Here is a 24,207-nt window from a genome sequence, read left to right as displayed (position 1 = left end):
AGACTATTACCTTTTAATAGATATATAATTTATTCAATTCCAAAGACTACAACTATTTTTAAATTTTTTTTGAAATGTGTTCTACATGGGCGTGACCCACTGTGGCGCTGTTAAACTGCTGTCAAATGGTGTTATTATTAACGTCCGTGTTCATCAGGTACATTTTAGTGATGTGAGATAAAGTATGTGTTGTGGCTAACCTGTGATGGTTCAATATATATCGCTGGTGTGATTGTCGATTGTTTCATGTTTATTTACTCTGTCGTTATCTCGAAAATATTCGTAATTAATTCTGTTTCTTGAGTCTCTGTTTTGTTGAAGTATAATAATGAGTAAAAGTAAAGTTATTAGAAATCCTCTGAAGGCTTTTAAGAAAAGGAGAAATGTTGGAAAGCCAAAGGTATGTATTTAGAAATATGGGATTGAAGATAGGTTCTAACATGGTACGAGCGATGCTTGCTTTAGACAAGGAACGCCTTCGGGCTGCAGACAGTGCTGTAAAGAGTCTAGAAATACAAGCAAGAGTAAACAGGAGGAGGAACAAGAGGAAGCTGGAGGAGGAGTTTGCAGAGGATGAAGATAATCCATCCTATGGACCTGGAATGCACTAAAAAGTTAATCCAATCTTTGTCGCTCGATTCCCAAAACTTTTATTTTCTCATACTAATTACATGTTTTCTAAGGATCTTCCAAACATATTTGTTTCAAACTTTCAGTAAATGTTACACAGTACCTTCTGCATAATTTAACACAGCCTTTTTCCAAAAAACTGTATATTTTTGAATATATAAATAAAAAATTGCAAAAAAATGTTGTGAATTTTCATTACAATTGAAAAAAAATCATCTTTAATAACTGAACTAAAATTTTGTAAAATCCCTGTGTTAAGTTGTAGCCCATATTCCAATAATTAATCTGTAAAAAGTTCAACTTCCTACCTCAAATACTTTGTGAGGAAAGATGTAATTTATAAGCGTTATTTTAACATTGCAAGCATAGGGCGTTCCGGAGCCCCTTAACATCGATCAATGAATAATCAACGTGCTGCGAGAAACGGTTGCTTTGAAGGGTGAGGTTTCCCTTCTGACATTGACAGCACGGCTGTGTTGTGGAGAAAGAATTGCCGTCACCGCGAGGAACAATTCAGTGTGTCGCCTGCTGACAGTGGAACGCAGGAGTGCCCCGATGCGCGATGCCAGCACAGTGGGGTTCTGTGCTCTTCGTGTGTCAACTGAGTTGCGTGAGTATCTCGATCGGGAGAAAGCCAACACCAACAGATCTACTGCTGTGGATAACAGTGTATTGATGACAGGAATCATCTTCAACTAACGCGAACTGCGATTTTGATATTACCGTCAGACAATAATACGGAGCTCGCAAATATTCGCAAAGATCAAAAAATGGTTCAAATGGCTCTGAGCGCTATGGGACTTAACATCTGTGGTCATCAGTCCCCTAGAACTTAGAAGTACTTAAACCTAACTAACCTAAGGACAGCACACACACATCCATGCCCCAGGCAGGATTCGAACCTGCGACCGGAGCGGTCTCGCGGTTCCAGACTGAAGCGCCTAGAACCGCTCGGCCATCGCAAAGATCGAGGGCGTTGATAGCGCATCAGGTCTTGCTGGCAAAACCTCTGGTGGCGGTCTGTGCGCGAAGGAGCCAACTCTGCATCTCGCATCCAGCAATGTGTTTACCGTGTATGTCGTCTTTACCTTCTCCCTACACTAGCTATTGGACCCCAGCTAAGGGACTGCTTTCTCTTGTGGATTGTTCTGCTTTGTACCTGTGTCTCTGGTATGGGCACGACAATGCTTCTGTACACCTATCATTGTTTGTGTCTGTATCCACTGCTCTAGAGGTTCTACTGTCTTCATTGTCTTCTTCTTCCCCCTCTTCTGCTTTTTCCCGTTTTCATCTACGGGGTCGGCGTTGTATAGGTCAAGGCAATGTTGGTGGTAGTTAGTGGCGCCAGCACTCTCCTGGGACGGAATCTATGTTTCCTAACTGTCTGCGTTTAGAGTAAATCCATTTTCATGTGCGAACGTTTTCTAAACGATTGCTTAACAACTAATGGGATATGGGAAACCGCTTAAAAACAACATCCTGGCTGGCCGGCTCACCAGCCCTCGTCACCACATTTCAACCACTTCGATTCTCTTCTGTTTGGGTTTTCCCACAGTCCATGTTTCACTACCATATAATGCTGCGCTCCAATCGTACATTCTCAGAAACTTCCTCCTCAAATTCTCGCCAATGTTTTATATAAGTAGACTTCTCTTGGCCAGGAATAATCCGTATGCTCGTGCTAGTCTGCTTTTATGTCCTCCTTGATTCGCCTGTCAAAGGTAATTTTGCTTCCAAGGAAGCATAATTTCTTAACTTCGTTACTACCAATTTTCATGTTAACTTTCTCGCTGTTTTCATGCCTGCTACAATTCATTGCCTTTGTCTTTTTCCGGTTTACTTCAGTCCATATTCTGTACTTATTAGACTGTTCATTCCATCCCACAGATCCTGTAATTCATGCTGGTAAATCTTTCGATAAGGTCGTTGTCCACGAAACTCTTCTGTTCTCCACGTTTCGGCCAAAATTGCGCTGGACATCTTCAGGGCGTTATCCCTCCCTTGAGTCTTGCCGATTGACATGTCTCGACGCCTGAGGGCGACATGTATACTGCAGAAAACGGGGCGTGGCCGGAGTTACGCGTGATAAGCAGAGACTTTTGTGTTCCTTTCGCCGTGTATTCGCTCTTCTCTTGGTTGTTCCAATATAAACTTCACCACACATACACGGAATTTTATGCGCGCTACATGGTGACAGAGGAGGGCGTTTATCCTTTACAGGTCGGAGAGCCTGACATATTTTCTTTGTTGTTCTAAAATTGGTCTAATGTCGTGTTTCTGCAAAATCTTTCCCATCTGATCTGTTACGCTTTCAATAACAGGGGCAGAAACTGAATTCTTCCATCGCTGTTTTTACTGCTTGTCCTTCGACCTTCCGTTATTTGGTCGTAGAGTTCTGTTTACTTCTGTCCCCGAGTGACCATTTTTCTCGAAAGCCATCTTCAGATGTTTTAATTCGGCGTCTGGGTATTTCGGTGCGCAAATTCTATTGGCTCTATCGACAAGACTTTTAAAGACACATGTCTTTTGTTGTGGATGGTAATTATGTATATATCTCCCTGTATGTGTTACTTTCGAAATCGTAATGTTCCAAAATTCCATCTGTCTGCCTCAAAATTAAAATATCCAAGAAAGGTATTTTGTTGCCATTTTTTATTTATATGGTGAACTGGATTTCTGGATTTATTTTATTTAGAAAACCAAAGAATTCCCTCAAAGCTTTTTTATCGTGTGGCCAGACCACAGATGTGTCATCCACAAAGCGATAACAGCGAGATGGTTTCTTGTATGCTTTTTCTAAAATTGACTATTCGAATTTCTCCATACAGAAATTAGTTGTTGCAAGACGTAAAACTTTACACATGGCTACACCATCAAGTTGCTCATAAAGTTTATCATCCCACTGGAAATGACTGGAAGTACGGCAATGTCTGAAAAGAGCAGACAGGTCGACTTGAAAAATATCCGCTATAAAAATTATAATTTCGTTGACTGGGGTCATATTGAATAGAGACATAAAGAAGAAACTTAACAAAAATATCTTCAAGAAACACAATTAGGCCTTCAGTCTTCTCTATAAAATAATGCGAGTCCTTTATATACGAGTCAGTTTTCGCAATAAATGGTTATAAATGAGTTGCCAGACATCTTGCTGTTTCATGCGTGGGGGAATTGATAGCACCACCAGCGGGTCTCAGAGGCGGATCAGTTTTGTGAATTTTGGTAGGCCGAAAACGCCAGGACACAGAACTTCAGTTTTCAATAAAGTTCTTTTTTTCTTCTTTTTGAATAGAAGCGGATGACTTTATCAGATTATTTGTTTTCCTCAGTACGCCAACTGTAGCATCTTTCTTAAGTTTTTTGTGTTGTCCTGAAGTTAAAAGGTTCAAAATTTTGCTTCGTTAGCATCTCGCTGCTATCGGTTTGTGGATGACACGTTTGTGGTCTGGCCACAATGTAAAAAAGTTTTGAGGGATTTCTTTGATTTTCTAAATAAAATAAATCCAGTTCACTATGGAAATAGAAAATGACTAGAAAATAACTTTCGGGGTCCTTTTAGTTAACAGGCTGACTGATGGAAGTTTGAAACATTAGGTTTTTCGAAAAGTAATGCACACCGTCAGAATTTACGTAAAAAGATCTCTTACCACAACCCACGACAAAAGACGGTGTCCTTAAAAGTCTTGTCGATAGAGCCAACAGAATATGCATGCCGGAATATCCGGACGCCGGATTAAAACATCTAAAGCAGACTTTCGCGAAAAATGGCTACTCTGCGTAAGAAGTAAACAGGACTCTACGACCAAATAACGAAAGGCCGAAGGTCAAGCATGAAAAACAACGATGAAAGAATTCAGTTTCTGTCTCCTTTATTGCAAATGTAACAAATCGGGTCGGAAAGATTTCACAGAAACATAACATTAGGCCGGTTTTTAGACCAACAAAGAAAATAGGTCATGCACTCCGATCCGTAAAGGACAAATGCCCTCCTCTGTCAGCATGTAGACCGTATAAAATTCCATGTGCGTGTGATAAAGTTTATATTGGAGAGAAGAGAGAATACACGGACAGAGGAACACAAAAGTCTCTACCAACTAGGGAACATAGACAAATCAGCTGTACGGAGCATGCTCTTCAGTCAGGAAGTCATGAAGTGTTCTGAAACATAAAATTTTTTCTACGACGACGAACAGTTATCCACAGCTATGTAGAGAAGCCATTGAAATATACACTGAAGCACAAAAGAAACTGGTATAGGCATGCGTATTCAAATACAGAGATACACTCCTGGAAATTGAAATAAGAACACCGTGAATTCATTGTCCCAGGAAGGGGAAACTTTATTGACACATTCCTGGGGTCAGATACATCACATGATCACACTGACAGAACCACAGGCACATAGACACAGGCAACAGAGCATGCACAATGTCGGCATTAGTACAGTGTATATCCACCTTTCGCAGCAATGCAGGCTGCTATTCTCCCATGGAGACGATCGTAGAGATGCTGGATGTAGTCCTGTGGAACGGCTTGCCATGCCATTTCCACCTGGCGCCTCAGTTGGACCAGCGTTCGTGCTGGACGTGCAGACCGCGTGAGACGACGCTTCTTCCAGTCCCAAACATGCTCAATGGGGGACAGATCCGGAGATCTTGCTGGCCAGGGTAGTTGACTTACACCTTCTAGAGCACGTTGGGTGGCACGGGATACATGCGGACGTGCATTGTCCTGTTGGAACAGCAAGTTCCCTTGCCGGTCTAGGAATGGTAGAACGATGGGTTCGATGACGGTTTGGATGTACCGTGCACTATTCAGTGTCCCCTCGACGATCACCAGTGGTGTACGGCCAGTGTAGGAGATCGCTCCCCACACCATGATGCCGGGTGTTGGCCCTGTGTGCCTCGGTCGTATGCAGTCCTGATTGTGGCGCTCACCTGCACGGCGCCAAACACGCATACGACCATCATTGGCACCAAGGCAGAAGCGACTCTCATCGCTGAAGACGACACGTCTCCATTCGTCCCTCCATTCACGCCTGTCGCGACACCACTGGAGGCGGGCTGCACGATGTTGGGGCGTGAGCGGAAGACGGCCTAACGGTGTGCGGGACCGTAGCCCAGCTTCACGGAGACGGTTGCGAATGGTCCTCGCCGATACCCCAGGAGCAACAGTGTCCCTAATTTGCTGGGAAGTGGCGGTGCGGTCCCCTACGGCACTGCGTAGGATCCTACGGTCTTGGCGTGCATCCGTGCGTCGCTGCGGTCCGGTCCCAGGTCGACGGGCACGTGCACCTTCCGCCGACCACTGGCGACAACATCGATGTACTGTGGAGACCTCACGCCCCACGTGTTGAGCAATTCGGCGGTACGTCCACCCGGCCTCCCGCATGCCCACTATACGCCCTCGCTCAAAGTCCGTCAACTGCACATACGGTTCACGTCCACGCTGTCGCGGCATGCTACCAGTGTTAAAGACTGCGATGGAGCTCCGTATGCCACGGCAAACTGGCTGACACTGACGGCGGCGGTGCACAAATGCTGCGCAGCTAGTGCCATTCGACGGCCAACACCGCGGTTCCTGGTGTGTCCACAGTGCCGTGCGTGTGATCATTGCTTGTACAGCCCTCTCGCAGTGTCCGGAGCAAGTATGGTGGGTCTGACACACCGGTGTCAATGTGTTCTTTTTTCCATTTCCAGGAGTGTATTTAAAGAGGCAGAATACGGCGCTGCGTTCGGCAACGCCTGTGTTAGACAACAAGTGTCTGGCGCAGTTGTTAGATCGGTTACTGCTGCTACAACGGCAGGTTATCAAGATTTAAGTGAGTTTGAACGTGGTGTTAATAGTCGGCGCACGAGCGATGGGACACAGCATCTCCGAGGTAGCGATGAAGTGGGGATTTTCCCGTACGACCATTTCACGATTGTACCGTGAATATCAGGAATCCGGTAAAACACCAAATCTCCGACATCGCTGCGGGCGGAAAAAGATCCTGCAAGAACGGGACCAGCGACGACTGAAGAGAATCGTTCAACGTGACAGAAGTGTAACCCTCCCGAAAATTGATGCAGATTTCAATGCTGGGCCAACAAGTGCCAGGGTCCGAACCATTCAACGAAACATCATCTATATGAGCTTTCGAAGCCGAAGGCCTACTCGTGTGTCCTGGGTGAATGCACAATACAAAGCTTTACGCCTCGCCTGAACCCGTCAACATCGACATTGGACTGTTGATAACTGGAAACATGTTGCCTTGTCGGACGAGACTCGTTGCAGATTGTATCGAGCGGATGGACGTGTACGAGTATGGAGACAATCTCATGAATCCATGAGCCCTGGATGTCAGCGGGGGACTGTTCAAGCTGGTGAAGGCTCTGTAATGCTGTAGGGCTCGCGCAATTGGAATGATATGGGACCCATGATAAGCTTAACTACGACTCTGACAGGAGACACGTACGTACGTATCCTGTCTGATCACCTTCATCCATTCATGCCCATTGTACATTCCGACGAACTTGGACAATTCCAGCAGGACAATGCGACACCGCACACGTCCAGTATTGCTACAAAAAAAATGGCTCTGAGCACTATGGGACTCAACTGCTGTGGTCATCAGTCCTCTAGAACTTAGAACTAATTAAACCTAACTAACCTAAGGACATCACACACATCCATGCCCGAGGCAGGATTCGAACCTGCGACCGTGGCAGCAGCGCGGCTCCGGACTGGAGCGCCTAGAACCGCACGACCACCGCGGCCGGCAGTATTGCTACAGAGTGGCTTCAGGAACACTTCTGAGTTGAACACTTCCGCTGGCCACCAAACTCCCCAGACATGAACATTATTGAACATATTGAGATTTTCACTCTGCAGCGGAGTGTGCACTAATATGAAACTTCCTGGCAGATTATAACTGTGTGCCCGACCGAGACTCGAACCCGGGACCTTTGCCTTTTGCGGGAAAGTGCTCTACCACCTGAGCTACCGAAGGGCGACTCACGTCCGGTCCTCACAGCTCTACTTCTGCCAGTATCTCGTCTCCTACCTTCCAAACTTTACAGAAGCTCTCCTGCAAACCTTGCAGAACTAGCACTCCTGAAAGAAAGGATATTGCGGAGAAATGGCTTAGCCACAGCCTGGGGGATGTTTCCAGAATGAGATTTCCACTCCGCAGCGAAGTACGCGCCGACATGAAACCTCTGTTCACTGTTTTTCATAGCGTGTAGATATATGCAGCACGCTGCAAATTCGTAAACTTGGTAACGGTATCAAGACACATGGCGACATATTATCATTATTATTTTTCAATGAAAATTCCGCCATTTCACTATATAGATCGTTTAATCAACTGTACACTTATGATTTCTGATTCTGGCTATTTTCAAGTACCCAGTATTGGGCATGACATGACTTCTTATACGAAGTCATTTTCGAAATATATTAAACGATCTATATAAATATATTATCTATATACATATATTATATATATATTATCTATATAAATATATTAAACGATCTATATAGTGAAATGGCAGAATTTTCATTGAAAAATAATAATGATAATATGTCGCCATGTGTCTTCTACATCTACATCTACATACATACTCCGCAATCCACCATACGGTGCGTGGCGGAGGGTACCTCGTACCATAACTAGCATCTTTTCTCCCTGTTCCACTCCCAAACAGAACGAGGGAAAAATGAACTGCCTATACGCCTCTGTGCAAGCCCTAATCTCTCTTATCTTATCTTTGTGGTCTTTCCGCGAAATGTAAGTTGGCGGCAGTAAAATTGTACTGCAGTCTGCCTCAAATGCTGGTTCTCTAAATTTCCTCAGTAGCGATTCACGAAAAGAACGCCTCCTTTCCTCTAGAGACTCCCACCCGAGTTCCTGAAGCATTTCCGTAACACTCACGTGATGATCAAACCTACCAGTAACAAATCTAGCAACCCACCTCTGAATTGCTTCTATGTCCTCCCTCAATCCGATGTGATAGGGATCCCAAACGTTCGAGCAGTACTCAAGAATAGGTCGTATTAGTGTTTTATAAGCGGTCTCCTTTACAGATGAAGCACATCTTCCCAAATTCTACCAATGAACCGAAGACGACTATCCGCCTTCCCCACTACTGCCATTACATGCTTATCCCACTTCATATCTCTCTGCAATGTTACGCCTAAATATTTAATCGACGTGACTGTGCCAAGCGCTACACTACTAATGGAGTATTCAAACATTACAGGATTCTTTTTCCTATTCATCTGCATTAATTAACATTTATCTATATTTAGAGTTAGCTGCGATTCTTTACACCTATCACAAATCCTGTCCAAGTCATTTTGTATCCTCCTACAGTCACTCAACGACGACACCTTCCCGTACACCACAGCATCATCAGCAAACAGCCGCACATTGCTATCCACCCTATCCAAAAGATGATTTATGTAGATGGAAAACAACAGCGGACCTACCACACTTCCCTGGGGAACTCCATATGATACCCTCACCTTCGATGAACACTCACCATCGCGGACAACGTACTGGGTTCTATTGCTTAAGAAGTCTATTGTGTGTTGCACAACGAGATTTATGAGGGCATGCTGAGAACTAATGCCTCTGAATTTTATGTGTGAAAACTCGTTAAAGATTTTTAAATAAACAAACGATGATAACATTCTACATCTTTATGCTTCATGTGTACATATTGATTTCTCAACATAGTTACGCTGGCGACTAACACGGTTCTCCCAATGAGAGACAAATTTGTTGATATAGCCACTGAGAATGGTTGATGTTGTTGACGGAGCCGCAACCTCACCCCTGCTTGCACCACTTCATTTCCTTGAAAATGAAGTACTCGAAGATGTTCGTTAAGCTTTGCAAATAGATGAAGATTGTATGGGGCCAAGTTTACGAACTTGCAGCGTGCTGCATATATCTACACGCTATGAAAAACAGTGAAAATAGGATATACGAAACATTTGTTGAAAAGCCAGAGTGAGATTTTCGCTCTGCGGCTGAGTGTGCGCTGATGTGGGGCTTCCTGGCGGATTGGGACTGTGTGCCCGACCGAGACTCGAACTCGGGACCTTTGCCTTTCGCGGGCGGGTGCTCTGCCATCTGAGCTGCCGAAGCGCGACTCACGTCCGGTCCTCACGGCGTGCTTCGGTAGCTCGGATGGTGGAGCGCTCGCTCGCGGGGGGCCCGAGTTCGAGTCTCGGTCGGGCACACAGTTTTGGTCTGCCAGGAGGTTTCATGTCGGTGCGCACTTCGCTGCGGAGTGGGAATCTCATTCTGGAAACATGCCTCAGGCTGTGGCTAAGCCATGTCTCCGCAATATCCTTTCTTTCAGGAGTGCTAGTTCTGCAAGGTTTGCAGGAGAGCTTCTGTAAAGTTTGGAAGGTAGGAGACGAGATACTGGCAGAAGTAGAGCTGTGAGGACCGGACGTCAGCCGTGCTTCGGTAGCTCAGATGGTAGAGCACTTGCCCGCGAAAGGCAAAGGTCCCGGGTTCGAGTCTCGGTCGGGCACACAGTTATAATCTGCCAGGAAGTTTCATTATTGAACATATCTGGAATGCCTTACAACGTGCTATTCAGAAGAGACCTCCACCTCCTCATACTCTTACGGATTTATGGAGAGTCCTGCAGGATTCATGGTGTCATTTCCCTCCAGCACTACTTCAGACATTATTCGAGTCCATGCCACGTGGTGTAGCGTCACTTCTGCGTGCTCGCGGGGGCCCTACACGATCTTAGGAATGTGTACCAATTTCTTTGCCTTTCAGTATTAAACATAGGGATAATTTTAGTAAGAAAGAAGAGACGATGAAACTTAGCGACATATGGACAGTTGCCCTGCAGAATCACTAAACAGTTTTTTTTTATGTTTGACAGTCATCTCTATTCGGCCTGGATGTAGAAGTCCGGTCTCTGAGCATAGAACTGCAGCGTGTTGCAGATTCATGTGCTTTGCATCGTCCGCCATGTTGTAGTTTGGCAAACAGATTTCCATCGGTCTCTACGTGGCAAAGAATTGCATACTGATGTTTTGTTTTGAATTTTGTGTCAACATGAGTTGTAGCAGGAGTCGTAGCGGAATAGAAAAGAATTTTATTTTCGTGCTCTAGTGACATTTCCCAGCACCCATGTTGAAGTTTGGCAAGAAACGCAATATGAGCATCTATGGTTGGCACTATCAGACAACTGAAGTTCAACATCCAGATGGTATAAAGATCACTGGTCCCTGCTTATCACGTGTAACTCCTGCCAAGCCCCTTTACCTGCATTGGATATGTCGCTCTCAGACGTGCGATCCGTCACTCGGCAAGACTCAACGGATGAACAACGCCTCTGAAGATGCTCAACGCAGTTCTGGACTAAACGTTAGGAACAAGATCACGATGTTATACCCTAAGACGTTTGCCAGTAGCAATGTCATCCGGTTGTGAGAGCTTTCTTCTTCACATACACTGAGGATAGCAATGTCATCAGCGAATCTTACCATTGATATACTTTCACCCTGAATTTTAATCCTACTCTTGAACCTATCTGTTATTAGCATCATTGCTTCTTCGATATATACATTGAACAGTAGCGACGAAAGACTGCATCCCTGTCTTACACCCTTTTTAATTCGAGAACGTCTTTCTTTGTCTTCAGATCTTACTGTTGCCACTTGGTTCCTGTATTCCAACATCTTACACCATTTTACATTGACGAATGCTTTTTCTAGGTCGACGAATGCTATGAGCGTATCTTGATTTTTCTTCAGCCTTGCACCCATCATCAAGCACAACGTCAGAACTGCCTCTCTAGTGCCTTTACCTTTTGTAAAACCGTACTGACCGTCATCCAGCCGATCCTCACTTTGTTTTCCATTCTCCTGTGCATTATTCTTGTCAGCAGTTCTGATGTGTGAGCAGTTAAGCTGACCGTGCGGTAGTTTTCGCACTTAATCTGCCCTTGCTGTCTTCGGAATTGTGTGTATGATGGTACGTCGCCTGTCTCGTAGATTGTACACACGCATTTGAATAGTCGTTTGGTTGACACTTCCACCCATGATTTTAGAAATTCCTGTGTCAAAGAGGTACTTTCCTTATATAGGCCTAAAATGCACTCTATCTATCCACTCTCCGCCGGCCGCGGTGGCCGTGCGGTTCTGGCGCTGCAGTCCGGAACCGCGGGACTGCTACGGTCGCAGGTTCGTATCCTGCCTCGGGCATGGGTGTGTGTGATGTCCTTAGGTTAGTTAGGTTTAAGTAGTTCTAAGTTCTACGGGATTTATGACCTAAGATGTTGAGTCCCATAGTGCTCAGAGCCATTTTTTTTTATCCACTCTCTCTTGTGCGTTTAACAGTGGAATTCTCACTGTATTCTTAGGATTAACACTCTTAATTTTAATTTCACTTTTCTGTATGCTGAATCGGCTCTCCTGACGATCATTTCTTTTCTATCGTCTCCACATCTGTCGTGCAGCCATCTCGCCTTGCGTCCCATAGCTTGCTATTTATTTCATTCCTAAGAGATTTACATTGCTATATTCTCGTCTTGTTAATTACTAATAATACAAACGCAAAAGAGCATACGCTCAGATTTTACGTATATCTCTACACACTATTCTACACTGTTACAGGGAAAATTGATTCTCAGTCATCCTGTTGGGCAGGTGTAGTGCTCTTCCGAGAAAAGGGAGTTCCTTCTCGCTTTCCAGTTCACAGGCTGACTCTGTGTCCCCAGCTTTTCCTGTCCAGTTCTCTTGTGCACGCAGAGAAAATAACTTCACCGAGCTCGGGTTTATTTTCAGTTTGCACTTATTTTAGGTTTATTAAGTGAGTATTTAGTTTCAGTTGTTAAAAGAGCTATCAACGGCCCACCACATAGAAGAACCTGCTCCAGGTGTAACATGCTGGCAAAATGTATTCGACAACGAAGATTTCATTGTCTCCACTATCAATGGCTGGGATAAGTTTCGCAGCATGAGGGGTATCTAATGTACAATCCCGCACCCAGCTCTTCCAACTTCTCAAGAGGTCCAGAGGCTTATTTCGGCTCTCTCTCTGTAACAAAATTTGATATATTTCAACACAAGTCAAGAAATGCAGTAGAACAGATTATTATTCTATAATTAAACACGATCAGTCCTATTCCATAAGTTATATTGACATCCGCCTAGCGAGATGTACTGTGGATGTGCTGTAAGTGACTCCAATCAGGGCAGCCAACTTTACAATTGCCAGCATTTCCTGAATAGAAGAGATTTGCGTAGTCTACCAGTAACATAACTAGCAGTGAGAGAAGTGCAGTAACTTTCTGATCATTCACTAATTCACTAGCAAGTAAGTACAACACCGTTACACAACTTTACAATGCTCTGTCAACGACAGGCAGCAACAAGATGCCATATTTTACCAGTCCATTTCCCACGAACACTACATAGGTCACTGACAACATTACACTTACAGATTAAGCACTTCGCAACTAATAACATATTTTACATAAAATCTGTCTTAATTACTCACTTAACAAAATAAAAATAAGTCCAAACTGAAAATAAACACGTTCTCAGTGAAATAACCTGAGTATTTACATAAGAGAATGGGACAGCAAATACTGCGGAGATATAGTCTGCCTGTAAAGTGGAAATCAAGCTGGTGGAAGATGCCTTTCCCGGAATAACGCCGCTGCTGCTGCACAGGATGACTAAGAATCAGTTTCCTCTCTACCAGTGTAGAATAGCGTGCACAGATTTAAGTAGAATCTGTCCATCGTTTGCGCTTGTGTTATTAACGACTCATATCTGTATTCACTGTAGTGTTAAAGCATTTAGTGGAAAACAACGGATGGTACTGATTCAGTTAATTCTGACGGCACAACGGTTCCACACGGCCATACTACGTCCTCGCGCGCTGTTCTCCATGCGACGGTATCGTGGTGCAATTTTCAACAGGATAATGCTCGACTAGACATGTCACGTGTTTCTATGAACGGTCTGCGTGATACTGAGGTATCACCGTCGCTAGTTGGAACCGCAGATCTGTCGCTGATACCTTGGACATCGACTCCACCCCAGTGACAGTATTCAGGATTTCAGAGACGAGGTAGCAACAGTGGCAGGCCACCTTCTTTATGACGCGCTACCCAATCGAATCAGTGAATGCGTCCAAGACAGAGGGGGTGCAACGTCACAGTGATAAGTACACTCACGCTGCGAAGTTTTTTTGTAAATTTAGCTCAGTTTTGTAGTCACTGGAATAACATTACATACCCGCTCAACCCACAGAGTTTCATTTTGTTTTCTCTGCATCTTAAGGATATCTCAGTTAGTCAGTGTACATAGTGAACACAAAAAGCTATAAAATTATAGCGAAATCAGGGAAGGATGTATGGAGCTGACGCTAGGTAGAGGAATTGGCAGTTGATCCTCAACATTAACAAATGTAATATATTACTCATAAACTGCCGGAAAGATTCGTTATTTTGCGATTACACTACTTCCAAACAATCACTGGATACAATCACGTCTATTAAATATCTGGGAATAAGCGCAGTGAGCGATTTAAACTGATCGAGCTCCTAAAACTAATGGTAGGAAAGGCAGATGGCAGATTCAGATTCATAGGAATAATTCAGATAAAGCCTATTCCACCTACACAGGAGGCGGCTTAGAAAACCCTCGTTCGGCCGATAGATGAGGGTTACTGTTCAGATTACGTTCATTACCAGACAGATTTGGCTCAGGAAACAGAGAAGATCCAAAGAAGAGCAGCGCTTCATGTCACAGGTTTGCTTGGTGAGCGCGAAAGCGCCACAGAGATGGCCTTCGCACCATTCAGGACTGGAACAGGAAGACAGCTGACGAAATTGATACACGGAGTTCCCTCCGCCACGCAAAGTAAGCTGTCCTGTGGAGCAAAGATGTATATGCAGGTCATACAGTCTGGGCAAAATGTGAATAAAGATTAATTATTTTAGGACGATTGCTTCACGGTGTCCATATTTTGCTTACCATTGACGAAGTACCTTTGACTATGTGCAGTTAGGGATTTAGTGGTCGAAGAAAAATGTGTAATGATTTCATCAACTCCTGGAACATTAATATGACGGAAACGCTAGTATTAATCTGTGTGGGTCTACATTTCACTTCCTATTAATTAGTCATAACGTTAAGATCAATTATCATCAAGAGTTGGTCGCATGGATAACAGTGACGTGCAGAGAAAATAAGAAGTGATGGTAATTAAGAGAAAAAAATTCGTTCGATTCTGTGCGAAAATAAAGGGGAAAGCTGTTAATTCAAGCAATTTTGATAAGGAGAGATTATAATAAATGATGATGAACTCACTAATAAAATACAGGGTTATTACAAATGATTGAAGTGATTTCACAGCTCTACAATAACTTTATTATTTGAGATATTTTCACAATGTTTTGCACACACATACAAAAACTCAAAAAGTTTTTTTAGGCATTCACAAATGTTCAATACGTGTCCCTTTAGTGATTCGGCAGACATCAAGCCGATTATCAAGTTCCTCCCACACTCGGCGCAGCATGTCCCCATCAATGAGTTCGAAAGCATCGTTGATGCGAGCTCGCAGTTCTGGCACGTTTCTTGGTAGAGGAGGTTTAAACACTGAATCTTTCACATAACCCCACAGAAAGAAATCGCATGCGGTTAAGTCGGGAGAGTGTGGAGGCCATGACATGAATTGCTGATCACGATCTCCACCACGACCAATCCATCGGTTTTCCAATTTCCTGTTTAAGAAACGCCTAACATCATGATAGAAGTGTAGCAATTGTAAACGGTAAGGCTTCTGCTTTAGCCTTTTCCGTAAGATTTTCCAAACCGTCGGCTGTGGTACGTTTAGCTCCCTGCTTGCTTTATTCGTCGACTTCCGCGGGCTACGCGTGAAACTTGCCCGCACGCGTTCAACCGTTTGTTCGCTCACTGCAGGCCGACCCGTTGATTTCCCCTTACAGAGGCATCCAGAAGCTTTAAACTGCGCATACCATCGCCGAATGGAGTTAGCAGTTGGTGGATCTTTGTTGAACTTCGTCCTGAAGTGTCGTTGCACTGTTATGACTGACTGATGTGAGTGCATTTCAAGCACGACATTCGCTTTCTCGGCTCCTGTCGCCATTTTGTCTCACTGCGCTCTCGAGCGCTCTGGCGGCAGAAACCTGAAGTGCGGCTTCAGCCGAACAAAACTTTATGAGTTTTTCTACGTATCTGTAGTGTGTCGTGACCATATGTCAATGAATGGAGCTACAGTGAATTTATGAAATCGCTTCAATCATTTGCAATAGCCCTGTACATAGGTGCTGGACATTAAAGTCTCTTGAAACGGTGTGGACGCCGGAGACCCAGTGCAGAACAGACAAAGACGTCTCGCCCCGATACCCCGTTCACCTGCTGGTGTGGACCCTGTAACGACTGCACTGAACCCATATCATTTACAATTAGACCTTGGAAGAATGACAAGATGTTGTCTGACTGAAACATGCTGCGTGTTACATCACTGCGGTGGACGTCGCACGAATGGAGCATTAACTTTGGCTTCGTTGGGAACTGAAGATACCACGACAGTATCTGCAATTACTGACCACCTACATCTTCTCCTCTTCTGGGCATGACATTTTACATCAACTCGATAGTCTTTGTTGTAGGGTTGACTAGCAAGATGATGAATTCCATTGGGTGTCTAAGTTCCCATTTTCAATGCATACTATCTCCACAGAACACAACTGGGATCACACAGCGCTCGATTGGAACTCATAGTCTACGAGTATTTCCTCGCAATTTACATGAATCACGTGACTCATAAGTGAACATGTCCGATTAGATTAATACTTGTTCCATAGATCATGAATACGACACTTCGTAATGATGTGGAACGTGTCAGGTTAATAAAAGATGTCTGTACAAGATATTACATTACACAAAATATTGCATGACACTAATTTTTAAGTTTTTTTTTCCCTTAATTTATATCTAAAAATTCAGCCAATGAGTAGAAGGAGTTGTCATCTAGAAATTCTTGTAATTTATTTTTAAATGTTAGTTGGCTATCTGTCAGGCTTTTGATGCTGTTTGGTAGGTGGCTAAAGACTTTTGTGGCAGCGTAATTTACCCCTTTCTGTGCCAAAGTCTGATTTAACCCTGCATAGTGAAGATAATCCTTTCTCCTGGTGTTATAGCTATGCACACTGCTATAACTTTTGAACTGGGTTGGATTATTAACAACAAATTTCATAAGTGAATATATATACTGTGAGGTTACTGTGAGAATCCCTAGATCCTTAAATAGACGTCTGCAGGATGAGCGTGGGTGGGCTCCAGCATTTATTCTGATTACACGTTTTTGAACAATGAATACTTTTCTACTCAACGATGAATTACCCCAGAATATGATGCCATACGAAAGCATACCGTCTAGACCCAGTTACATAGCAAGGACATACAGAAAATCGGCATTGAGAAATTAGTATTATTTTGTGTGAAAAGATTGACCGGCATGCTATTAGATGGCGGGGGATGATATTCAAACTTATCAGTGTAAATACTTCGCTGGAAAATGAAGCACAAGTTTGAGTGGCTGAGAAAAATCGCAGCAAAAACTGGTAATGCAAAGTTTAATTCTTGAATTCTTTCTCCTTCGCTTCAAAAGCCCGTAATTAGGGTACAACGAGAAAAACGTGTGGAAACGGAAGGCCGGTGCTGGCTGCGGTGCTAGCACTCCTATGTAAATCGCCGGCGGCCCTGTACGCGTGTCGACCACAAATGTGGAAGCAACGTCCTTCCCTGGTCGCCCACGCAGACTGCATCACCGACAACTCTAATGAAATCAGCCTCTATATTCTCCGCGGCACAGTCTTTTGTTAGTTTGAGCGAGATGTATTTGCATGCGAACCACAGACATGACTTGGCAGTTGTCCGGTCTCTTCACCGCCTGGGCAGCCCCCTTGCTGAGAACGACACGCTACCGTTGTGGCGAATTCTAATACTTTAGTGAAACGAATAACTAGGATATAAGTAGTACGGAAAATGGATACAATTACCAGTCTATGCAAACTGACCGTAAGAAAACAGTTATCAGTTTCATTGCAAGGATGTTTTCAATAAATTGGGACTCCCATGTGAGTATACCCAGAAATCTGCGCATACCCCAAATGTATTACTATACAGTACATATTATATTACACTATTACCCTCTAAGTAGTCCTCTTTGAAGGAAATACGCAGGCCTCAACGTTTATGCTCTTTGCAATTCCACTTGAACCTCATCTGTATCAAATCTTTGCCCTTCAGTTTGATATTCGTCGTGGGGAAGAAAAAGAAGTCACATGGCATGTGGTGGGTGAGAAACACTGTCATCTTGTTTTGGGTCAACAAGTCACGAAAAATATAAGCTGTATTCAAGCGTGCATTGTCATATTGGAGTACCCAGCTGTTCGTAGCCCACTTCTGTTGACGTTCACTCCTCAATATGAAGATGGTATATATTTTCTTTCGGACAATATGTCCGACAGAGCAGATACTATCGGTGATCTTGCAGCTCTCGAAGAATGAAATTACAATGAAACCCAGACCATAAGCTGATTCCAGGCGTCGATAAATATCACCAGGGTCAGTTGAAAATGCGTTGCTCAACCGGGACTCGAACCGGGGATCACCTACTTACAAGACAGACGCTCTATCCGACTGAGCCATGGAGGACACAGAGGATAGTGCGACGGCAGGGACTTATCTCCAACACACTCCCCGTGAGACCCACATTTGCAACTTGCTGTCCACACACTACATGTCCGAAACAACATATACCATCTTCATACAGATAAGGCTTACCGACCAATGATTTTCTTCAGTGCTGATGCACCCACATTGCTCAAATTGTTACGGGAATCGGTAGATTGACTATCGCGAGTAATGGGTATAGTGGGATAGGGGCACTACAAATGTAGTGTGTGGACAGTAAGTTGAAAATGTGTGTCTCACGGGGAGCGTGCCAGATATAAGTCCCTTTAGTCCTCAATGGCTCAGTCAGATAGAGCGTTTGCTGTGTAAGCAGGAGAGCCCGGATTCGAGTTCCGATCGGGGAACACATTTTCAACTGTCACTGTTGATATTTACCAACGCCTGTAAGCAGCTAATGGTCTGGATTTCATTGTAATTTCACTCCTCAACGTCCCCCCTCAAACTTCTTGGAACACTGCGACAGTACGTTTTGTTGGCCGTCTAACAAGGAATGAACAATTCTTTATGAACAAACCCGTCAATAAATAAATGAAACAAGTATCAAGGAGGACTTAATGTTACTCTTGCTTGTCAAGCTGTTATGGCTGAGTTGGAAAAGGACTTTTCCATTGCGACGGTTGCTGCTTCGTTTCAGGATGATGGCTGTAAACCGAACTTTCGTCACCAGCGACAGCCATTGAAAGAAAGTTTTAATCGTCCTGAAGTAGCTAATTAAGTTTCCTGCAGCTTAACATACGATATTGCTGCTCATAATCTAGAAGCAGTTGAGGCACAGACTTCGCCGCAATCGTTCTTATGTTCAATTCGTTCGACAGAAAACGTGCACATGTAGGATCTTCGGTAGTGTTAACTCTTGTCGCGTGGAGCGCGGGAAGAGGGGGAGAGTCTGGCTGGAGTAGCGAGTGGAGCAGGTGTGTTGTGTGAAGCTCCCGCGAGTTGCCGCGCTTTCGGTGTTTGGCAGCGTGTAATTGCGCTCGACTTACGATGATAGTTCCTGACATGGTGTCGCGGACGGGAAGCATTAGCTGGCGCACATCAAGAGCCCGTTTCGTCTGGTGATCGTGTCGAGAAGAAGGCGCGCCAACATCCAGCTTCTGCAACAGCGACGGCCGACAATGAGTGACTGTCGACACCTCCTCGATCGGCGGCTTCAAACCTTCAATCAACCAACAAGGAAGACTGGAAGCACGTAAAGTTTTAGAACTGTATGGCAGACCTCAGCTTTTCAAACTTTTAAAATTGTTGCATCACAAAATTACAGCAACTTAGCATGAACGTTTGTTGCTCATTGTCCCAATTGCATTACCAAGCAGGGTCCCTTCCTTTTCCGGAATGAACCCGAGTGTCGTTGAAATTCAAACGCCAGCATTAAAGCAATATTATTCTATTCCAATGCTTTAATTTCAAAGTTCAGTTAAAGTATTCATAGCTGGCCACAATATTTAGATTGCGCAAGCACGAATTAAGAGTGCGAGTTTTGTTACCATATTTTAGCTTACCTGTGACTACAGCTCAGCTTGGTACGTACTAAATTTTACTATTGTTAATTGTTAGAATCATTTAATTCAAGTTCAAAGTTAAATCTCTTATTTCTAAATTGCTTGGATTCAAGTAGCTTTTGAAATGATTGTTGAGGTAGTCCAAGACTAACCGTATTTTACTGAATTTCGATGTGCTTCAGAGAGAAAGCTCACTATTAACTTCAGTCACTAAATTAACTTCCGATTTTCGATTTTCCGGTTTTATTAATTCTTTTGCTAAATTAAGTCAGAGTGGAGCGAAATTTATTACTTCTGACAAACTTTCAGTTTTCACACTACACGTGTCAACCTTCAGTTGCCACACTTCTAGTGCTAATTATATGTGTAATAACCTTTCTTTTTCAGTTACTATAGTAATTGTCCTTAGGACTGGCGACCGTAACTTCCCCCAAATCTCAAATATCTAATTACCGCTATTTATTTGCTAACGTAACGGCCGCACATTTACTTTCTTTATTAACTTTACCCGTTTTCAAAATTAATTTCCACCAGTTTCATTAGCATTTTTCCTTTGATTTAGATGTAACCCTTTCCTCCCTCTTTACCGACAAATTAACTTCGGTGACCATTGCTTTTCCCAAATTTCCATTAGGTACACGCGGTTCTATTTTTCACTGTCATTAAGGTCGATAAGTGAGGGGGAGGTTACAGATGGACTGTCTAGATCTTGCAGACCCATGTCCCTCACTTTCTGGACATTTCCTTGTTTGATGTCAGTGGACAGCGGACAGAAAGCGTCGTCAACGTCGACGTTCACGGATTTTTTAAGACATATAAACTAGACCTAAGTCTGTATCTGACCTAAACCGTTAACACCAATAGCTTATTTCAGAATTTAGTGCGTTTCTACAAGTTTAAAACAAAATTTTATACAGAACGCTGCTCTTTCAGGTCAGCCATTGCAAAACTGCAAACTCGTGGAAACACAAAAACAGAAATACGCTCAGCGCAACTAACCACATCAACAAGCTCGCAACCACTTGCCACACTCATTCACGAAGAGTGAGTGAGGAGACATCTAGTATTATTTCACTGTACTTGTAAGCATTTACACGTAAAATTCGAATTTCGGGGACGCTTGGACACCACTTCATGGCACTCTTAGTTATTGAATGAACGGCTCACCCGCTGATTATGTAAGAAGGACGAGTCAGCACTTACCTTCATCAAAGGAAAAAAAATAGAACAGCTCGAAACAGCATTTTCAGTCATTGAATAGAATCAAGAAAGGGTATTGAAGAAATATGTGAAAGAAATTTTTTTAAAGCTGTAAATGTTGTCCCGTAACAACAGTATATAACTGACTATATAAATACTGCTGGATACGCGTTTAAGCTAAAAATCTCATTGACAGATTTTTTTTGAGGGGGGGGGGGGGAGGGGGGGGTTGACAGCGTATTCCAGATTTATAAATCTCGTCTGTTATGAGTGACTGATTTGGTTTGTATATACAGACTGCCCCAAAACCACAGGTAATGGCAGAAAGACGTTCAGAAGATCACATTGAAAATATGAAATTGTCATTATACGTGAAAACTACATTAATTGGTAAGATGGGGAGACGAATATCAAGTATGGAAACGAAGTAAAGGGAAGTATTATAAAGTATTATACACAAATACAACCAAACGTTCCCTCGAAACCATCGTCGCACACAGATAAAGAGCGTAAAAAATTTGTAAATTACAGAATATGCATGAGATATTATCAGCAGAAAGTACAAAAACGAAATAATCCTTACTGTGAATCTCATGGAGAAACAATGGAGATATAATAATATTTTTTTGCATGTAGGTTGTATGCCAACCATCTTACAATCATTGCTCACTAATATGGCAACTCTCGCTCATCAGAAGATGTTTTAAATTTAAAAGTAATTTTAAAAGCTTTGAATAAATGTGACTTTACTCTTTTTAGCCATAATAATTGATAAAGCACTATGAGACATCTGAATGGTCTTTAGGACAAAAACCAACAACAAGATATAAAAAATAAATGAAAGGTGTGCAAGGGTCAATGCATGGTTCAGCTCTGTGGCCAGATGCTACTAATGCACAAGCCTGAAATATTAAATGGCGCAACAGCTTTCTGGGAATTCTTCCCAAGACAACTCCTAACTCGCCATGTTTGTATCGATTAAAAATGATACGCCACGTGTCAGATTGACCAAGCAAGAGGCAGGAGGGTCGATCACGGTTCAGAGCCTGCCTACATGTGTACTTTTTCCTGGTTCATGCCCTGTTCAGAGCCTGCCTACATGTGTACTGGTTCCTGGTTCATGCCCTGATCAGAGCCTGCCTACATATGTATTGGTTCCTGGTTCATGCCCTGTTCAGAGCCTGCCTACATGTGTACTGGTTCCTGGTTCATGCCCTGATCAGAGCCTGCCTACATATGTATTGGTTCCTGGTTCATGCCCTGTTCAGAGCCTGCCTACATGTGTACTGGTTCCTGGTTCATGCCCTGATCAGAGCCTGCCTACATGTGTACTGGTTCCTGGTTCATGCCCTGATCAGAGCCTGCCTACATGTGTACTGGTTCCTGGTTCATGCCCTGATCAGAGCCTGCCTACATGTGTACTGGTTCCTGGTTCATGCCCTGATCAGAGCCTGCCTACATGTGTACTGGTTCCTGGTTCATGCCCTGATCAGAGCCTGCCTACATGTGTACTGGTTCCTGGTTCATGCCCTGATCAGAGCCTGCCTACATGTGTACTGGTTCCTGGTTCATGCCCTGATCAGAGCCTGCCTACATGTGTACCGGTTCCTGGTTCATGCCCTGATCAGAGCCTGCCTACATGTGTACCGGTTCCTGGTTCATGCCCTGATCAGAGCCTGCCTACATGTGTACTGGTTCCTGGTTCATGCCCTGATCAGAGCCTGCCTTCGCAGGTAGTGGGTGCTGCATCTTGCATCATGAAGTTCCTGACTATACAGGTACTGGTTCCTGTGTCATGCAACGTTCAAGCCTGCCTACATAGTTACTGGATTCTCCATCATGTGCCATATAGTATAATCTGCCGATGCAGTTGCTGGTTCATTTGACATGTGCCTTTCAAGCCTGATTAAACTGGTACTGTGTCCTGTGTCATGTACCGTACGGAACCTGCCAATGTAGGTACTGGTTCCTGTGTCACACTCGGTTCAGAGCATGCCAAAGTAGGTACTGTAGTGCCTTGTGCCATACGGATCCTGCTTGTCCAGCTATTAGTTCATGTGCTATGTGCTGTTTAGAGGCTGCCTAAGTAGGTGCCGGTTCCTGGGTCATGCAATGAAGAAGTACTCTCCACCACATACCATTAGGGGTTTTTCAGGGTATAGATGTGGAGAAGATGTATTTTTTAACGGGACCATTTACCACCAATTAAAGGAATGTAGTTTCACGGAATGTCCGATTTACAAATACACTTGTCGAGAATGTAAGTGTGCTTTTGCCTCACGAGTAGATAAATGAGATACGAAGTGAAAATACTATGTTACCAATGTAAATACATATTGCAATTATACGTGAAACCTTATACAACAACAACTATTTGAAACATAACACAAATGTTAGTTACAGCTGTTAAGATGACGAGACTAAGCTATTGAAAATTAACACAAACCAAACAATATGTAACAGAAGATACTAAAATTTATATGCAGTGAACGAACGAGAACAGTGATTTTAATTGGTTAATAAATTTACATTGCATGTAAGACTTCAAGTAGTTGAATTTTCTATGCTAATTAGTGCTTGGCAGTGTGTTAGAAAGAGAACGAAATTTTTGAGCTCATAGTTTAACAATTCTGCCCCACGAACTATTTTCTGAACTTACGGTAGATATAGGTGCTCTGCGTGAAGCAAGAGCGTTTCTGTCGCTACGCCGAAACGAACAGCAGTTGGGCGTGCCACACGACAGGTACCTACCGCGTCAGATATTGCACTCGCCGTCCACGTGGAGGTCGAGCGAAGTACGGGCAAAACGCTATTTCGGTGCTTTTTATCGTCTTCATTTCATGGTTGCCCAACTGAAGAGACACCCCGTCTGTGACGTCCTGCACGCATTGGGCTGCATACTTGCCATCGTATTGCAGGATGTATTATGAGTACCTCAAAGTGGGGTAACGGCCATCGCCAAATCAACTGCTTTGTGCAGCAACGTGTCGATGCGATGGATTGCCACCTACCATCGAGGGTGTAACAGCAGACAAAGTTAGCGGTATATAATGTCAGAAAAGGACAAGCTGAGTTTTGCATGCGTGATGCTGGACTACAACAACTGCAGAGCAATCAT

This window comes from Schistocerca cancellata, chromosome 2 (genome assembly GCF_023864275.1).
Source record: "Schistocerca cancellata isolate TAMUIC-IGC-003103 chromosome 2, iqSchCanc2.1, whole genome shotgun sequence".
Classification (NCBI taxonomy): Eukaryota; Metazoa; Arthropoda; class Insecta; order Orthoptera; family Acrididae; genus Schistocerca; species Schistocerca cancellata.
The sequence above is the reverse complement of the archived record's forward strand: the minus strand, read 5'-3'. Positions refer to the sequence as shown.